This window comes from Oncorhynchus nerka, linkage group LG10 (assembly GCF_034236695.1).
Source record: "Oncorhynchus nerka isolate Pitt River linkage group LG10, Oner_Uvic_2.0, whole genome shotgun sequence".
NCBI classification, from domain to species: domain Eukaryota; kingdom Metazoa; phylum Chordata; class Actinopteri; order Salmoniformes; family Salmonidae; genus Oncorhynchus; species Oncorhynchus nerka.
Window position 1 is genome coordinate 100,006,941 of NC_088405.1, and position 16,972 is coordinate 100,023,912.

The 16,972-nt window shown below is 48.4% G+C and overlaps 1 pseudogene; it reads right to left on the reverse strand.

Annotated features, from left to right (window-relative positions):
- LOC135573741 (transcription factor SPT20 homolog) overlaps positions 1–15,667 on the reverse strand; it is a 59,614-nt pseudogene extending 43,947 nt beyond the window's left edge.
- Between the last annotated feature and the right edge of the window lie 1,305 nt (positions 15,668–16,972).

The following is a 16,972-nucleotide window of genomic DNA, read 5'->3' on the forward strand; positions in this document are numbered from 1 at the left end:
CGCCCAACAAGTACAGTCAACACAGTCAACGCCCTACAACCCAGTCAACGCCCCACAACGCAGTCAACGCCCCACAACTCAGTCAACGCCCTACAACACAGTCAACAGAGTCAACGCCCTACAACACAGTCAACGCCCTACAACACAGTCAACGCCCTACAACACATTCAACGCCCTACAACACAGTCAACGCCCTACAACACAGTCAACGCCCTACAACGCAGTCAGCGCCCCACAACGCAGTCAACGCCCCACAACTCAGTCAATGCCCTACAACGCAGTCAACGCCCTACAACAAAGTCAACGCCCTACAACACAGTCAACGCCCTACAACACAGTCAACGCCCCACTACACAGTCAACGCCCCACTACACAGTCAACACAGTCAACGCCATACAACACAGTCAACGCCTTACAATACAGTCAACACAGTCAACGCCCTACAATACAGTCAACACAGTCAACGCCCTACAATACAGTCAACGCCCCACAACGCAGTCAACGCCCCACAACTCAGTCAACGCCCTACAACACAGTCAACAGAGTCAACGCCCTACAACGCAGTCAGCGCCCCACAACGCAGTCAACGCCCCACAACTCAGTCAACGCCCTACAACACAGTCAACGCCCTACAACACAGTCCACGCCCTACAACACAGTCAACGCCCTACAACACAGTCAACGCCCTACAACGCATTCAACGCCCTACAACGCAGTCAACGCCCTACAACGCAGTCAGCGCCCCACAACGCAGTCAACGCCCCACAACTCAGTCAACGCCCTACAACACAGTCAACGCCCTACAACACAGTCCACGCCCTACAACACAGTCAACGCCCTACAACACAGTCAACGCCCTACAACACAGTCAACACAGTCAACGCCCCACAACGCAGTCAACGCCCCACAACTTAGTCAACGCCCTACAACACAGTCAACGCCCCACAACTCAGTCAACGTCCTACAACACAGTCCACGCCCTACAACACAGTCAACGCCCTACAACACAGTCAACGCCCTACAACACAGTCAACACAGTCAGCGCCCCACAACGCAGTCAACGCCCCACAACTCAGTCAACGCCCTACAACACAGTCAACACCCTACAACACAGTCCACGCCCTACAACACCGTCAACGCCCTACAACACAGTCAACGCCCTACAACACAGTCAACACAGTCAACGCCCTACAACACAGTCAACGCCCTACAACACAGTCAACGCCCTACAACACAGTCAACACAGTCAACGCCCCACAACGCAGTCAACGCCCCACAACTTAGTCAACGCCCTACAACACAGTCAACGCCCTACAACACAGTCAACGCCCTACAACACAGTCAACACAGTCAACGCCCTACAACACAGTCAACGCCCTACAACACAGTCAACACAGTCAACGCCATACAACACAGTCAACGCCCTACAACACAGTCAACGCCCTACAACACAGTCAACGCCCTACAACACAGTCAACGCCCTACAACACAGTCAACGCCCTACAATACAGCCAACACAGTCAACGCCCTACAACACAGTCAACACAGTCAACGCCCTGCAACACAGTCAACGCCCTACAACACAGCCAACACCCTACAACACAGTCAATGCCCCAAAACACAGTCAACGCCCTACAAAGCAGTCAACGCCCTACAACGCAGTCAACGCCCCACAACGCAGTCAACGCCCCACTACACAGTCAACACAGTCAACGCCCTACAAAAACAGTCAACGCCCTACAACACAGTCAACGCCCCACTACACAGTCAACACAGTCAACGCCCTACAACGCAGTCAACGCCCTACAACGCAGTCAACGCCCCACAACACAGTCAACACCCTACAACACAGTCAACACAGTCAACGCCCTACAACGCAGTCAACGCCCTACAACACAGTCAACGCCCTACAACACAGTCAACACAGTCAACGCCCTACAACACAGTCAACGCCCTACAACACAGTCAACGCCCCACAACACAGTCAACGCCCTACAAAACAGTCAACGCCCTACAACACAGTCAACGCCCCACAACACAGTCAACGCCCTACAACACAGTCAACGCCCTACAACACAGTCAACGCAGTCAACGCCCTAAAACACAGTCAACGCCCTACAACACAGTCAACGCCCAACACAGTCAACACAGTCAACGCCCTAAAACACAGTCAATGCCCTACAACACAGTCAACGCCCCACTACACAGTCAACGCCCTACAACACAGCCAACGCCCTACAACACAGCCAACGCCCTACAACACAGTCAACGCCCTACAACACAGTCAACGCCCTACAACGCAGTCAACACAGTCAACGCCCTACAACATGATGAGAGAGAGAGGATGAGGAGACGGGAGATGAGGAGACATGAGAGAAGGAGAAATGAGAGGAGGACAAGAGAGGAGAGATGAGGAGGAGGACAAGAGAGGAGAGATGAGGAGGAGGTCAAGAGAGGAGAGATGAGAGGAGGGAAAAGGGGAGAAGAGAGGAGGTGGGGGAGAAAGGGAGAGCGGAAGAGAGAGGATGGAAAGAGAAGGGGGATAGATGAAGAGGGTGGTGATAAGGGGGATAGATGAAGAGGGAGGTGATAAGGGAGGATAGATGAAGAGGGAGGTGATAAGGGAGGATAGATGAAGAGGGGGGTGATAAGGGAGGATAGATGAAGAGGGAGGTGATAAGGGGGATAGATGAAGAGGGAGGTGATAAGGGAGGATAGATGAAGAGGGAGGTGATAAGGGAGGATAGATGAAGAGGGAGGTGATAAGGGGGATAGATGAAGAGGGAGGTGATAAGGAGGATAGATGAAGAGGAAGGGGGGATAGATGAAGAGGGAGGTGATAAGGGAGGATAGATGAAGAGGGAGGTGATAAGGGGGATAGGTGAAGAGGGAGGTGATAAGGGAGGATAGATGAAGAGGGAGGTGATAAGGGGGGATAGATGAAGAGGGAGGTGGGATAGATGAAGAGGGAGGTGATAAGGGAGGATAGATGAAGAGGGAGGTGATAAGGGAGCATAGATGAAGAGGGAGGTGATAAGGGAGGATAGATGAAGAGGGCAGTGATAAGGTGATAAGGGAGGATAGATGAAGAGGGAGGTGATAAGGGAGGATAGATGAAGAGGGAGGTGATAAGGGAGGATAGATGAAGAGGGAGGTGATAAGGGAGGATAGATGAAGAGGGAGGTGATAAAGGAGGATAGATGAAGATAAGGGAGGAACATGCAAGAAGGGTGGAGGGGGAGAGGAAAGGAGAAGAGAGGAAAAGAAGTGAAGATGAAGATGAAGGGGATGATGAGAAAAGAGCAGGTAAATTAAATAAATCAGATGTGAGATCCCCATCACTGAATCTCAGAACATTTCAGAACATTTCTCAGTGTTCCTGTACCATCTTGTTGGTGTGATCAGGTTCGTATGACCTCGGTAACCTCGGTAACTCACCTGTGTCCATTTGTGGTGGTCACTGGTCATGGCATGGACGTCACAGATCAGTGTCTGGGGATAGCAGGGTCAAAGGTCAGAATTTAGTATCCAACACGTTCCAAGCTGTACTGATTGACGATACTCCTTTTTTCTCCCCAATTTTGTAGTTTCCAATTGGTAGTTACAGTCTTGTCCCATCGCTGCAACTACCGTACGGACTGGGGAGAGACGAAGGACGAGAGCCACGCGTCCTAGGAAACATGACCCTGCCAAGCCACACTGCTTCTTGACACGCTGCTCGCTTAAACCGGAAGCCAGACGCACCAATGTGTCGGAGGAGACACCATCGAGTCGGCGACCGAAATCAGCTTGCAGGGTCACGGCCCGCCACAAGGAGTCGCTAGAGCGAGATGAGACGAGGAAATCCCGGCCGGCCAAACCCTCCCCCAACCCGGATGACGCTGGCCCAATTGTGCACCGCCTCATGGGTCTCCCTGTCACGGCCGGCTGTAACGCAGCCTGGGATCAAACCCGGGTCTGTAGTGACGCCGCAAGCACTACGATGCAGTGGCTCAGAGCGCTGCGCCACTCGGGAGGCCTTCTGCACTTCATTCTGATAGCAAATCATCACCACTCTGACATAACGATCAGGTTCTACTGACATACAGCACCAGTCAAAAGTTTGGACACAACTACTCATTCAAGGATTTTTCTTTATTTTTGACTATTTTCTACATTGTAGAATAATAGTGAAGACATCAGAACTATGAAATAACACATATGGACTCATGTAGTAACCAAAAAAAAAAGTGTTAAACAAATCAAAATATATTTTATATTTGTGATTTCTCAAATAGACACCCTTTGCCTTGATGACAGCTTTGCACACTCTTGGTATTCTCTCAACCAGTTTCATGAGGTAACCTGGAATGCATTTCAATTAACAGGTGTGCCTTGTTAAAAGTATATTTTCTAGAGTGTTCTCCTGGTTCTTACCTGCATGGTGTCTGTTCTACCCATTAATGTCTATGGTTCTAGAGCAATGGTATTCAAAGTGGGGGTATGTGTGTGTGTGTGTGTGTGTGTAAGTCTATGGGTATCTACTAGCATGCTAACAGATATGCCCATAGATCCCCAGTTATTACACTAACGCTAGTTAGCATTGGCTCACGAAACTACCTTCATACTGGACAGAGACATTTCCAAAATCATGAAGTATCCCTTTAAGGTTGTGTTGTTCGATTCGGGGTCGGGTCCCCGCTGAAAAAGGTTTGAGTACCACTGTTTTCCAGCTTCTCACCTGCATCGTGTCTGCTCTTTACGTTATATTTCTGATAGTTCCTACCTGCATGGTGGGTCGTAGCAGGACGTGTCTGCTCTGGAAGGAGGGCATCTTAGTGTTGCCAGACTGTCTGTAGTCTCGGACCTCAGCTACCACACAGCCACAGTGGAAGATGTTCACCTGGACAAGGAGCCAGAGGGGGGGGGGGGGGACAAGGAGCCAGAGGGGGGGAGAAAGGAGTCAGAGGGGGGGACAAGGAGCCAGAGGGGGGACAAGGAGTCAGAGGGGGCAAGGAGCCAGAGGGGGGGACAAGGAGCCAGAGGGGGGGGACAAGGAGTCAGAGGGGGGGACAAGGAGTCAGAGGGGGGGGACAAGGAGTCAGAGGGGGACAAGGAGTCAGAGGGGGGGGGACAAGGAGTCAGAGGGGCGGGGACAAGGAGTCAGAGGGAGGGGGACAAGGAGTCAGAGGGAGGGGGACAAGGAGTCAGAGGGAGGGGGACAAGGAGTCAGAGGGGGGACAAGGAGCCAGAGGGGGACAAAGAGCCAGAGGGGAGGGGGACAAGGAGTCAGAGGGGGGGACAAGGAGCCAGAGGGGGGGACAAAGAGCCAGAGGGGAGGGGCCAAAGAGCCAGAGGGGGGCCAAGGAGTCAGAGGGGGAGGGGACAAGGAGTCAGAGGGGGGACAAGGAGTCAGAGGGGGGACGAGGAGTCAGAGGGGGGGGACGAGGAGTCAGGGGGGACGAGGAGTCAGAGGGGGGACAAGGAGTCAGAGGGGGGACAAGGAGCCAGAGGGGGGGGGACAAGGAGCCAGAGGGGGGAAAGGAGTCAGAGGGGGGGACAAGGAGCCAGAGGGGGGGACAAAGAGCCAGAGGGGGGCAAAGAGCCAGAGGGGGGCCAAGGAGTCAGAGGGGAGGGGACAAGGAGTCAGAGGGGGGGGGGCAAGGAGTCAGAGGGGGGGGACGAGGAGCCAGGGGGGACAAGGAGCCAGAGGGGGACAAGGAGCCAGAGGGGGACAAGGAGTCAGAGGGGGGGACAAGGAGCCAGAGGGGGGGGACAAGGAGCCAGAGGGGGGACACACGGAGCCAGAGGGGGGACAAGGAGCCAGAGGGGGGGGACAAGGAGTCAGAGGGACCTGGGACTTCTCTAAGAGATCCACCAGGAGAGGAGGAACACACACCTGGGACTACTCAGGATAGGAGGAACACACACCTGGGACTTCTCTAAGAGATCCACCAGGATAGGAGGAACACACACCTGGGACTACTCAGGATAGGAGGAACACACACCTGGGACTACTCAGGATAGGAGGAACACACACCTGGGACTTCTAAGAGATCCACCAGGATAGGAGGAACACACACCTGGGACTACTCAGGATAGGAGGAACACACACCTGGGACTTCTCAGGATAGGAGGAACACACACCTGGGACTACTCAGGATAGGAGGAACACACACCTGGGACTACTCAGGATAGGAGGAACACACACCTGGGACTACTCAGGATAGGAGGAACACACACCTGGGACTACTCAGGATAGGAGGAACACACACCTGGGACTACTCAGGATAGGAGGAACACACACCTGGGACTACTCAGGATAGGAGGAACACACACCTGGGACTTCTCTAAGAGATCCACCAGGATAGGAGGAACACACACCTGGGACTTCTCTAAGAGATCCACCAGGATAGGAGGAACACACACCTGGGACTTCTCTAAGAGATCCACCAGGATAGGAGGAAGCTCCTCGGCGTCCAGGTACTCCAACAGCTGTCCTTCCTCATATGGCAGACGGATCGTCTCAGAGTCTAACAAACAAAATCAAACAAACATAAACATCCTTCCAAAATGAAACATACAGTACCTCAGATATTCAATGATACCTACATACAGTGTGGTGTCGTCAGCATATACTGTGTGTGTGATTTTAAGGGTTCGGTTAGGATCGATTGATCGCGGACTCTCACCAGATCCATTCTTGCCGAGGAGCATGAGGGAGTATCCCTTTACCCCGGGGTAAAGGTTGACCACCAGACAAGACACTGACTCCTGAGACACCAGCTTCTCCAGCAGGTTGACCACCAGACAAGACACTGACTCCTGAGACACCAGCTTCTCCAGCAGGTTGACCACCAGACAAGACACTGACTCCTGAGACACCAGCTTCTCCAGCAGGTTGACCACAAGACAAGACACTGACTCCTGAGACACCAGCTTCTCCAGCAGGTTGACCACCAGACAAGACACTGACTCCTGAGACACCAGCTTCTCCAGCAGGTTGACCACCAGACAAGACACTGACTCCTGAGACACCAGCTTCTCCAGCAGGTTGACCACCAGACAAGACACTGACTCCTGAGACACCAGCTTCTCCAGCAGGTTGACCACAAGACAAGACACTGACTCCTGAGACACCAGCTTCTCCAGCAGGTTGACCACCAGACAAGACACTGACTCCTGAGACACCAGCTTCTCCAGCAGGTTGACCACAAGACAAGACACTGACTCCTGAGACACCAGCTTCTCCAGCAGGTTGACCACCAGACAAGACACTGACTCCTGAGACACCAGCTTCTCCAGCAGGTTGACCACAAGACAAGACACTGACTCCTGAGACACCAGCTTCTCCAGCAGGTTGACCACCAGACAAGACACTGACTCCTGAGACACCAGCTTCTCCAGCAGGTTGACCACCAGACAAGACACTGACTCCTGAGACACCAGCTTCTCCAGCAGGTTGACCACCAGACAAGACACTGACTCCTGAGACACCAGCTTCTCCAGCAGGTTGACCACAAGACAAGACACTGACTCCTGAGACACCAGCTTCTCCAGCAGGTTGACCACCAGACAAGACACTGACTCCTGAGACACCAGCTTCTCCAGCAGGTTGACCACCAGACAAGACACTGACTCCTGAGACACCAGCTTCTCCAGCAGGTTGACCACCAGACAAGACACTGACTCCTGAGACACCAGCTTCTCCAGCAGGTTGACCACAAGACAAGACACTGACTCCTGAGACACCAGCTTCTCCAGCAGGTTGACCACCAGACAAGACACTGACTGACCTGAGACACCAGCTTCTCCAGCAGGTTGACCACAAGACAAGACACTGACTCCTGAGACACCAGCTTCTCCAGCAGGTTGACCACCAGACAAGACACTGACTCCTGAGACACCAGCTTCTCCAGCAGGTTGACCACCAGACAAGACACTGACTCCTGAGACACCAGCTTCTCCAGCAGGTTGACCACCAGACAAGACACTGACTCCTGAGACACCAGCTTCTCCAGCAGGTTGACCACAAGACAAGACACTGACTCCTGAGACACCAGCTTCTCCAGCAGGTTGACATTCCTACGCAGCTTCTAACCAGGAAGAACAGAACGACAACCAATCAACGATCACTAAATGATAGAGGCGTATCAATTCAAAGATGCATTCAAACTCCTATGCAGCCTCTACACAGGGAAGGACATGAACCAATCAATTCAATGACTCGGACATAATCATTAACAATAAATATTATTGGATGATTGATCACAATCCATTGGCATTACCAAACATCTTCTAACCAGGACGAACAGGACAACAGTATTCAATCATCATTCACTGATTACAGGAACAATGAATACTGACACGCAGGATGATTCATTCACAGTCCTTCTGAATGGGGAGACGATAGGAAAATCCTCTTCAACTAACCGGTACCCCCTGTATATAGTCTCCACACTGACTCTGTACCGGTACCCCCTGTATATAGCCTCCACACTGACTCTGTACCGGTTCCCCTGTATATAGCCTCCACATTGACTCAGTACCGGTACCCCCTGTATATAGCCTCAACGTTGACTCTGTACCGGTATCCCCTGTATATAGTCTCCACACTGACTCTGTACCGGTACCCCCTGTATATAGCCTCCACACTGACTCTGTACCGGTACCCCCTGTATATAGCCTCCACATTGACTATGTACCGGTTCCCCCTGTATTTAGCCTCCACATTGACTCAGTACCGGTACCCCCTGTATATAGCCTCCACATTGACTCTGTACCGTAACACCCTGTATATAGCCTCCACATTGCCTCTGTACCGGTACCCCTTGTATATAGTCTCCACATTGACTCTGTACCGTAATACCCTGTATATAGCCTCCACACTGACTCTGTACCGGTACCCCCTGTATATAGCCTCCACATTGACTCTGTACCGGTACCCCCTGTATATAGCCTCCACATTGACTCTGTACCGGTACCCCCTGTATATAGCCTCCACACTGACTCTGTACCGTAATACCCTGTATATAGCCTCCACACTGACTCTGTACCGGTACCCTCTGTATATAGCCTCCACATTGACTCTGTACCGGTACCCCCTGTATATAGCCTCCACATTGACTCTGTACCGTAACACCCTGTATATAGCCTCCACACTGACTCTGTACCGTAATACCCTGTATATAGCCTCCACATTGACTCTGTACCGTAATACCCTGTATATAGCCTCCACATTGACTCTGTACCGTAATACCCTGTATATAGTCTCCACACTGACTCTGTACCAGTACCCCCTGTATATAGCCTCCACATTGACTCTGTACTGGTACCCCCTGCATATAGCCTCCACATTGACTCTGTACCGTAATACCCTGTATATAGCCTCCACGTTGACTCTGTACTGGTATCCCCTGTATATAGCCTCCACATTGACTCTGTACCGTAACACCCTGTATATAGCCTCCACACTGACTCTGTACTGGTACCCCCCTGTATATAGCCTCCACATTGACTCTGTACCGGTACCCCCTGTATATAGCCTCCACACTGACTCTGTACCGTAATACCCTGTATATAGCCTCCACACTGACTCTGTACCGTAATACCCTGTATATAGCCTCCACATTGACTCTGTACCGTAATACCCTGTATATAGTCTCCACATTGACTCTGTACCGTAACACCCTGTATATAGTCTCCACATTGACTCTGTACCATAATAACCTGTATATATCCTCCACATTGACTCTGTACCGGTACCCCCTGTATATAGCCTCCACATTGACTCTGTACCGGTACCCCCTGTATATAGCCTCCACATTGACTCTGTACCGGTACCCCCTGTATATAGCCTCCACACTGACTCTGTACCGTAATACCCTGTATATAGCCTCCACACTGACTCTGTACCGGTACCCCCTGTATATAGCCTCCACATTGACTCTGTACCGGTACCCCCTGTATATAGCCTCCACACTGACTCTGTACCGTAATACCCTGTATATAGCCTCCACATTGACTCTGTACCGGTACCCCCTGTATATAGCCTCCACATTGACTCTGTACCGTAACACCCTGTATATAGCCTCCACACTGACTCTGTACCGTAATACCCTGTATATAGCCTCCACATTGACTCTGTACCGTAATACCCTGTATATAGCCTCCACATTGACTCTGTACCGTAATACCCTGTATATAGTCTCCACACTGACTCTGTACCAGTACCCCCTGTATATAGCCTCCACATTGACTCTGTACTGGTACCCCCTGCATATAGCCTCCACATTGACTCTGTACCGTAATACCCTGTATATAGCCTCCACATTGACTCTGTACTGGTACCCCCTGTATATAGCCTCCACATTGACTCTGTACCGTAACACCCTGTATATAGCCTCCACACTGACTCTGTACTGGTACCCCCATGTATATAGCCTCCACATTGACTCTGTACCGGTACCCCCTGTATATAGCCTCCACACTGACTCTGTACCGGTACCCCCTGTATATAGTCTCCACATTGACTCTGTACTGGTACCCCCTGCATATAGCCTCCACATTGACTCTGTACCGTAATACCCTGTATATAGCCTCCACATTGACTCTGTACCGGTACCCCCTGTATATAGCCTCCACATTGACTCTGTACCGTAACACCCTGTATATAGCCTCTACACTGACTCTGTACTGGTACCCCCCTGTATATAGCCTCCACATTGACTATGTACTGTTACCCCCTGTATATATCCTCCACATTGACTCTGTACTTGTACCCCCCTGTATATAGCCTCCACATTGACTCTGTACCGGTATCCCCTGTATATATTCTCCACATTGACTCAGTACCGGTACCCCCTGTATATAGCCTCCACATTGACTCTGTACCGGTATCCCCTGTATATAGTCTCCACACTGACTCTGTACCGGTACCCCCTGTATATGGCCTCCACACTGACTCTGTACCGGTACCCCCTGTATATAGCCTCCACATTGACTATGTACCGGTTCCCCCTGTATATAGCCTCCACATTGACTCAGTACCGGTACCCCCTGTATATAGCCTCCACATTGACTCTGTACCGTAACACCCTGTATATAGCCTCCACATTGTCTCTGTACCGGTACCCCTTGTATATAGTCTCCACATTGACTCTGTACCGTAATACCCTGTATATAGTCTCCACATTGACTCTGTACCGTAATACCCTGTATATAGCCTCCACACTGACTCTGTACCGGTACCCCCTGTATATAGCCTCCACATTGACTCTGTACCGTTACCCCCTGTATATAGCCTCCACATTGACTCTGTACCGGTACCCCCTGTATATAGCCTCCACACTGACTCTGTACCGTAATACCCTGTATATAGCCTCCACACTGACTCTGTACCGGTACCCCCTGTATATAGCCTCCACATTGACTCTGTACCGGTACCCCTGTATATAGCCTCCACACTGACTCTGTACCGTAATACCCTGTATATAGCCTCCACATTGACTCTGTACCGTAATACCCTGTATATAGGCTACACATTGACTCTGTACCGTAACACTCTGTATATAGCCTCCACATTGACTCTGTACCGTAACCCCCTGTATATAGCCTCCACATTGACTCTGTACTGGTACCCCCTGCATATAGCCTCCACATTGACTCTGTACCGTAATACCCTGTATATAGCCTCCACATTGACTCTGTACCGGTACCCCCTGTATATATCCTCCACATTGACCCTGTACCGGTACCCCCTGTATATAGCCTCCACACTGACTCTGTACCGGTACCCCCTGTATATAGCCTCCACATTGACTCTGTACCGGTACCCCCTGTATATAGCCTCCACATTGACTCTGTACCGGTACCCCCTGTATATAGCCTCCACATTGACTCTGTACCGGTACCCCTGTATATAACCTCCACATTGACTCTGTACCGGTACCCCTGTATATAGCCTCCACATTGACTCTGTACCGGTACCCCCTGTATATAGCCTCCACATTGACTCTGTACCGGTACCCCCTGTATATAGCCTCCACATTGACTCTGTACCGGTACCCCCTGTATATAGCCTCCACATTGACTCTGTACCGGTACCCCTGTATATAGCCTCCACATTGACTCTGTACCGGTACCCCTGTATGTAGCCTCCACATTGACTCTGTACCGGTACCCCTGTATATATCCTCCACATTGACTCTGTACCGGTACCCCCTGTATATAGCCTCCACATTGACTCTGTACCGGTGCCCCCTGTATATAGCCTCCACATTGACTCTGTACCGGTACCCCCTGTATATAGCCTCCACATTGACTCTGTACCGGTACCCCCTGTATATAGCCTCCACATTGACCCTGTACCGGTACCCCCTGTATATAGCCTCCACATTGACTCTGTACCGTAATACCCTGTATATAGCCTCCACACTGACTCAGTACTGGTACCCCCTGTATATAGCCTCCACATTGACTCTGTACCGTAACACCCTGTATATAGCCTCCACATTGACTCTGTACCGGTACCCCCTGTATATAGCCTCCACATTGACTCTGTACCAGTACCCCCTGTATATAGCCTCCACACTGACTCTGTACCGGTACCCCCTGTATATAGCCTCCACATTGACTCTGTACCAGTACCCCCTGTATATAGCCTCCACACTGACTCTGTACCGGTACCCCCTGTATATAGCCTCCACATTGACTCTGTACCAGTACCCCTGTATATAGCCTCCACATTGACTCTGTACCGGTACCCCTGTATATAGCCTCCACATTGACTCTGTACCGGTACCCCCTGTATATAGCCTCCACATTGACTCTGTACCAGTACCCCTGTATATAGCCTCCACACTGACTCTGTACCGGTACCCCCTGTATATAGCCTCCACATTGACTCTGTACCAGTACCCCCTGTATATAGCCTCCACATTGACTCTGTACCGGTACCCCCTGTATATAGCCTCCACATTGACTCTGTACCGGTACCCCCTGTATATAGCCTCCACATTGACTCTGTACCGGTACCCCCTGTATATAGCCTCCACATTGACTCTGTACCGGTACCCCCTGTATATAGCCTCCACATTGACCCTGTACCGGTACAGAATTGACATCAGGGTCAATGGGATCAACGTTCAGTAGGAAATAAGAAGAAAACTGAAGTCTCCAATAACAACACAGGTTTTCCCTTTCTGTTATGAAGCTACAAGTCAATGGGTCCAATGTTTAGGTCAAATGCTTTTATTTCTACATGACTGGACTTCGACCTGGTTACCTTGAGCTCTGGTTCTTTGTCACACTCTTCGATGTAGAGCTCGTATAGTTTCTGATATAGACTCTTCCTCCCTCCGGACAACGCTCTCCTCTTGGCTGGCTGTTGACGAGCACTTTCAACAATGTACTGAACGAAGACAAACACAAAAGTCTGATGTATTTGAACTGATACACAACACACACACACACACACACACACACACACACACACACACACACACACACACACACACACACACACATATATAAAAATACAAACTTTTACCTCAGCCCGAGCCAATGCATATTCCAAAACTTGTTTCTGCAAATAGAACAAATTGAAATTCATTATTGTAGTCTTCAGTTGTCTTGTCTGGCCACAGGGCAACACAGATAAATAGTGAGCTAGCTAGCTGTAGCCATGGTTACCTAGCAGACACACTTTACAAAGGAAACGGAAGAGTCAACACAAGCGAGCAGATATAGCTAGGGCGGGCATGATCACAAGTCGTACATAGATACTGGCTATAGTGTCAATCAATAGGCGCACAGAGGTATCATAGATGGGTCGGCAGCGTAGTCTAGTGGTTAGATTGTTGGACTAATAACCAAAAAGTTGCTGGATCGAATCCCTGAGCTGACAAGGTAAAAATCTGCCCTACTGCACCCTGAACAAGGCAGTTAACCCGCTGTTCTCCGGTAGGCTGTGATTGTAAATAACAATTTGTTCTTAACTGACTTGCTGTGTTAAATAAAAAAATTAAAAGAATAGATACATACCATCGTTGTCTGCCACCGGTAGCTGGGTGAGTGACCACTTGCAGCTGTCCTTAGCCCCACACCGTCACCTCCATAGAGCGACCATTCAAACATGCACACACAGCGACACCAAACACAGCCCGGGTCAAACCACATGTCAACAACAGCAAAGACACCCGCCGTTTGAGCGGGTCGGGTAGAAATACGGTCCAGATAAGTTTGATAGAGTGGCGATTTCTCAACAAATAGTGTATAATATATCTGTCTGTACAAGATAACTCAGTTTCGATCAATACATTTTGAAGAAATCGCGTTATTTTCACTATAACCCATTTAGCTTGATGATAACTTTTTTCTGACAGGCAAGCGAAGCTAGCAGGTTAGCATAGCTAGCATTTCTTCTTCGGAAACTGCAAAAGTTAGCGAGCTGGGACAAAAAAACGCATGAAGCAGAGTCAATCTAAAACAGTAGAATGGACCTGCCTTATTGTAGATCTTAACTCCAATGCTTAAAAACAATATATTACTTCAGTGCGTTCATTGAAAAAAGAAAAGTAAACAACAACAGCCATTTTCGTCCAGTGTGACAACAAAAGCTACACTTCCGGTAAGGGTAGTAGACAGGAAATAAAACTCTTCCCAGAGCAGAAAATGCTAATTACTCTCCTGTCTAACGTTTTCAGTCAGCAATATTGATAGAAATTAATATTTTTAAAAAAGGATATATATATATATATGAATTAAAAAACTGTTTTTTAAAACGTACGCAATATTTTTTATTTTAATAAGATATGCACATTGATGTATTATGTTGACATTTGATTTAGCTACTCATTGAGACGGAGAATCTTGTGTGCACACTGCACAGATTATACTGTAAACTGATTAGGCCTATACAGTAATCAATAGTTTAGGACTATTGATGCTACCCATCCCGGATCCGGGATCGTGAATACGGCTCAAGCTCATTACCATAACGCAAAATGCAAAAAAATATTCTTAGAAATATTTAACCTCCACACATTAACAAGTCCAATAGCTCAAATGAAAGATAAACACCTTGTTCATCTTCCCAGCAAGTCAGATTTCTAAAATGTTTTACGGCGAAAACATAGCACATATTTATATTAGATCACCACCGAAACAAAAGACAAGCGGCGGCCATTTTGTCCCAGAAAAAATCAAATTTAAAAGTAGGATTAAAAAATAAATAATTCTCTAACCTTTTGAAAATCTTCATCAGATGACAGTAATATTACATGTTACACAGTACATTTAATTTTATTTCAATAATATGCCATTTATATCCATAAATCTCGGTTGACAATGACGACATTTCAAAAAATGCTACTCAAATGTCAGGAGAAATGATGATAGCTCCGACAGATAACGTCAGATAACAAGCAATAAACATGACTAAATATACATGTTCTACATATATTTACAAAGATACACTTCTTCTTAATGCAATCGCTGTGTTACATTTATTTTTAACGTTACAGACATCGTTCACTGGGCTATACAATGAGACGGCGCTCAGATATTAGCAGTATGTCTCCTCTACGTTTGGAGTCCACAGAAACCCAAAATAACCACATAAATATTCCCTTACCTTTGATGTTCTTCGATCAGAAGACGTAGAAGGAGTCATACTTACCCAATACATCGTTTGGTTTCACGTTGTGTGTCCCTGTATTAGCATATGCTAACAGCTTCAGCTGAAATGCACCCAAAATTACTTATGGTCCGGCACTCTTGCGCATCAAAACTTTCAATTTACATATTATATGTCGACTAAACTGGTCAAACTATGTGATGTTTTTAACATGTAAAACAATGATCAGCGCGAACAGACAAACCGGCTTCAATTTGTCTTGGAAAAGAACGTTCCCCAAATCGACGCGCGCAATAGAGTGCCTGTATTTGGGAGTGACCCCAGCACTTTTGCCCGCCAAAAGACGAAGGCACGTGCCATTCTCGCAATGAACCCAGATCGGTAGCTGCCTGGGAAGGGTGGGGGCGATGACGTCAAAGTTGACCCAACTTTTCTGTTGCCAACAGAGAGTTTGGGAGAAAGGCTGCCCTGAGAGTTCTGCTTTACATACAGACATAATTTAAACGGTTTTAGAAACTTTAGAGTGTTTTCTATTCAATAATAATTATTATATGCATATATTAGCAATTTTGGGTAAAAATATTTTCAGTTTACTATGGGCACGCACTTTCTCCAAAGGGGGCAGTATTCAGCCCTAGGCTTAAATATCAGATCATGTTTGATCTCAGAAATCAGTGAGTTGAGTTTGAAAAGTAACCCAAGAGTAGACACTTATGCATAGGCATATTTGACAACTTGTATGCCTCGTTAGCATGCTACATTCAGATTGGATTGGTTTCTTTTCAACCAGTGCACATATAAAAAGGGAATCTGACACAAACTGAAATTACAGTTGAAGTTGGAAGTTTACATATACTTAGGTTGGAGTCATTAAGTTGTTTTTGAACTACTCCACACATTTCTTGTTTTAACAAACTATAGTTTTGGCAAGTCGGTTAGGACATCTACTGTGTGCCTAACACAAGTAATTTTTCCAACAATTGTTTACAGACAGATTATTTCACTTATAATTCACTGTATCACAATTCCAGTGGGTCAGAGGTTTACATACACTAAGTTGACTGTGCCTTTAAACAGCTTGGAAAATTCCAGGAAATTATGTCATGGCTTTAGAAGCTTCTGATAGGCTAATTGATATAATTTGAGTCAATTGGAGGTGTACCTGTGGATGTATTTGAAGGCCTAACTTCAGACTCAGTGCCTCTTTGCTTGACATCATGGGAAAATCAAAAGAAATCAGCCAAGACCTCAGAAAAAAAATGGTAGACCTCCACAAGTCTGGTTCATCCTTGGGAGCAAATTTCCAAATGCCTGAAGTTACCACGTTCATCTGTACAAACAATAGCACGCAAGTAT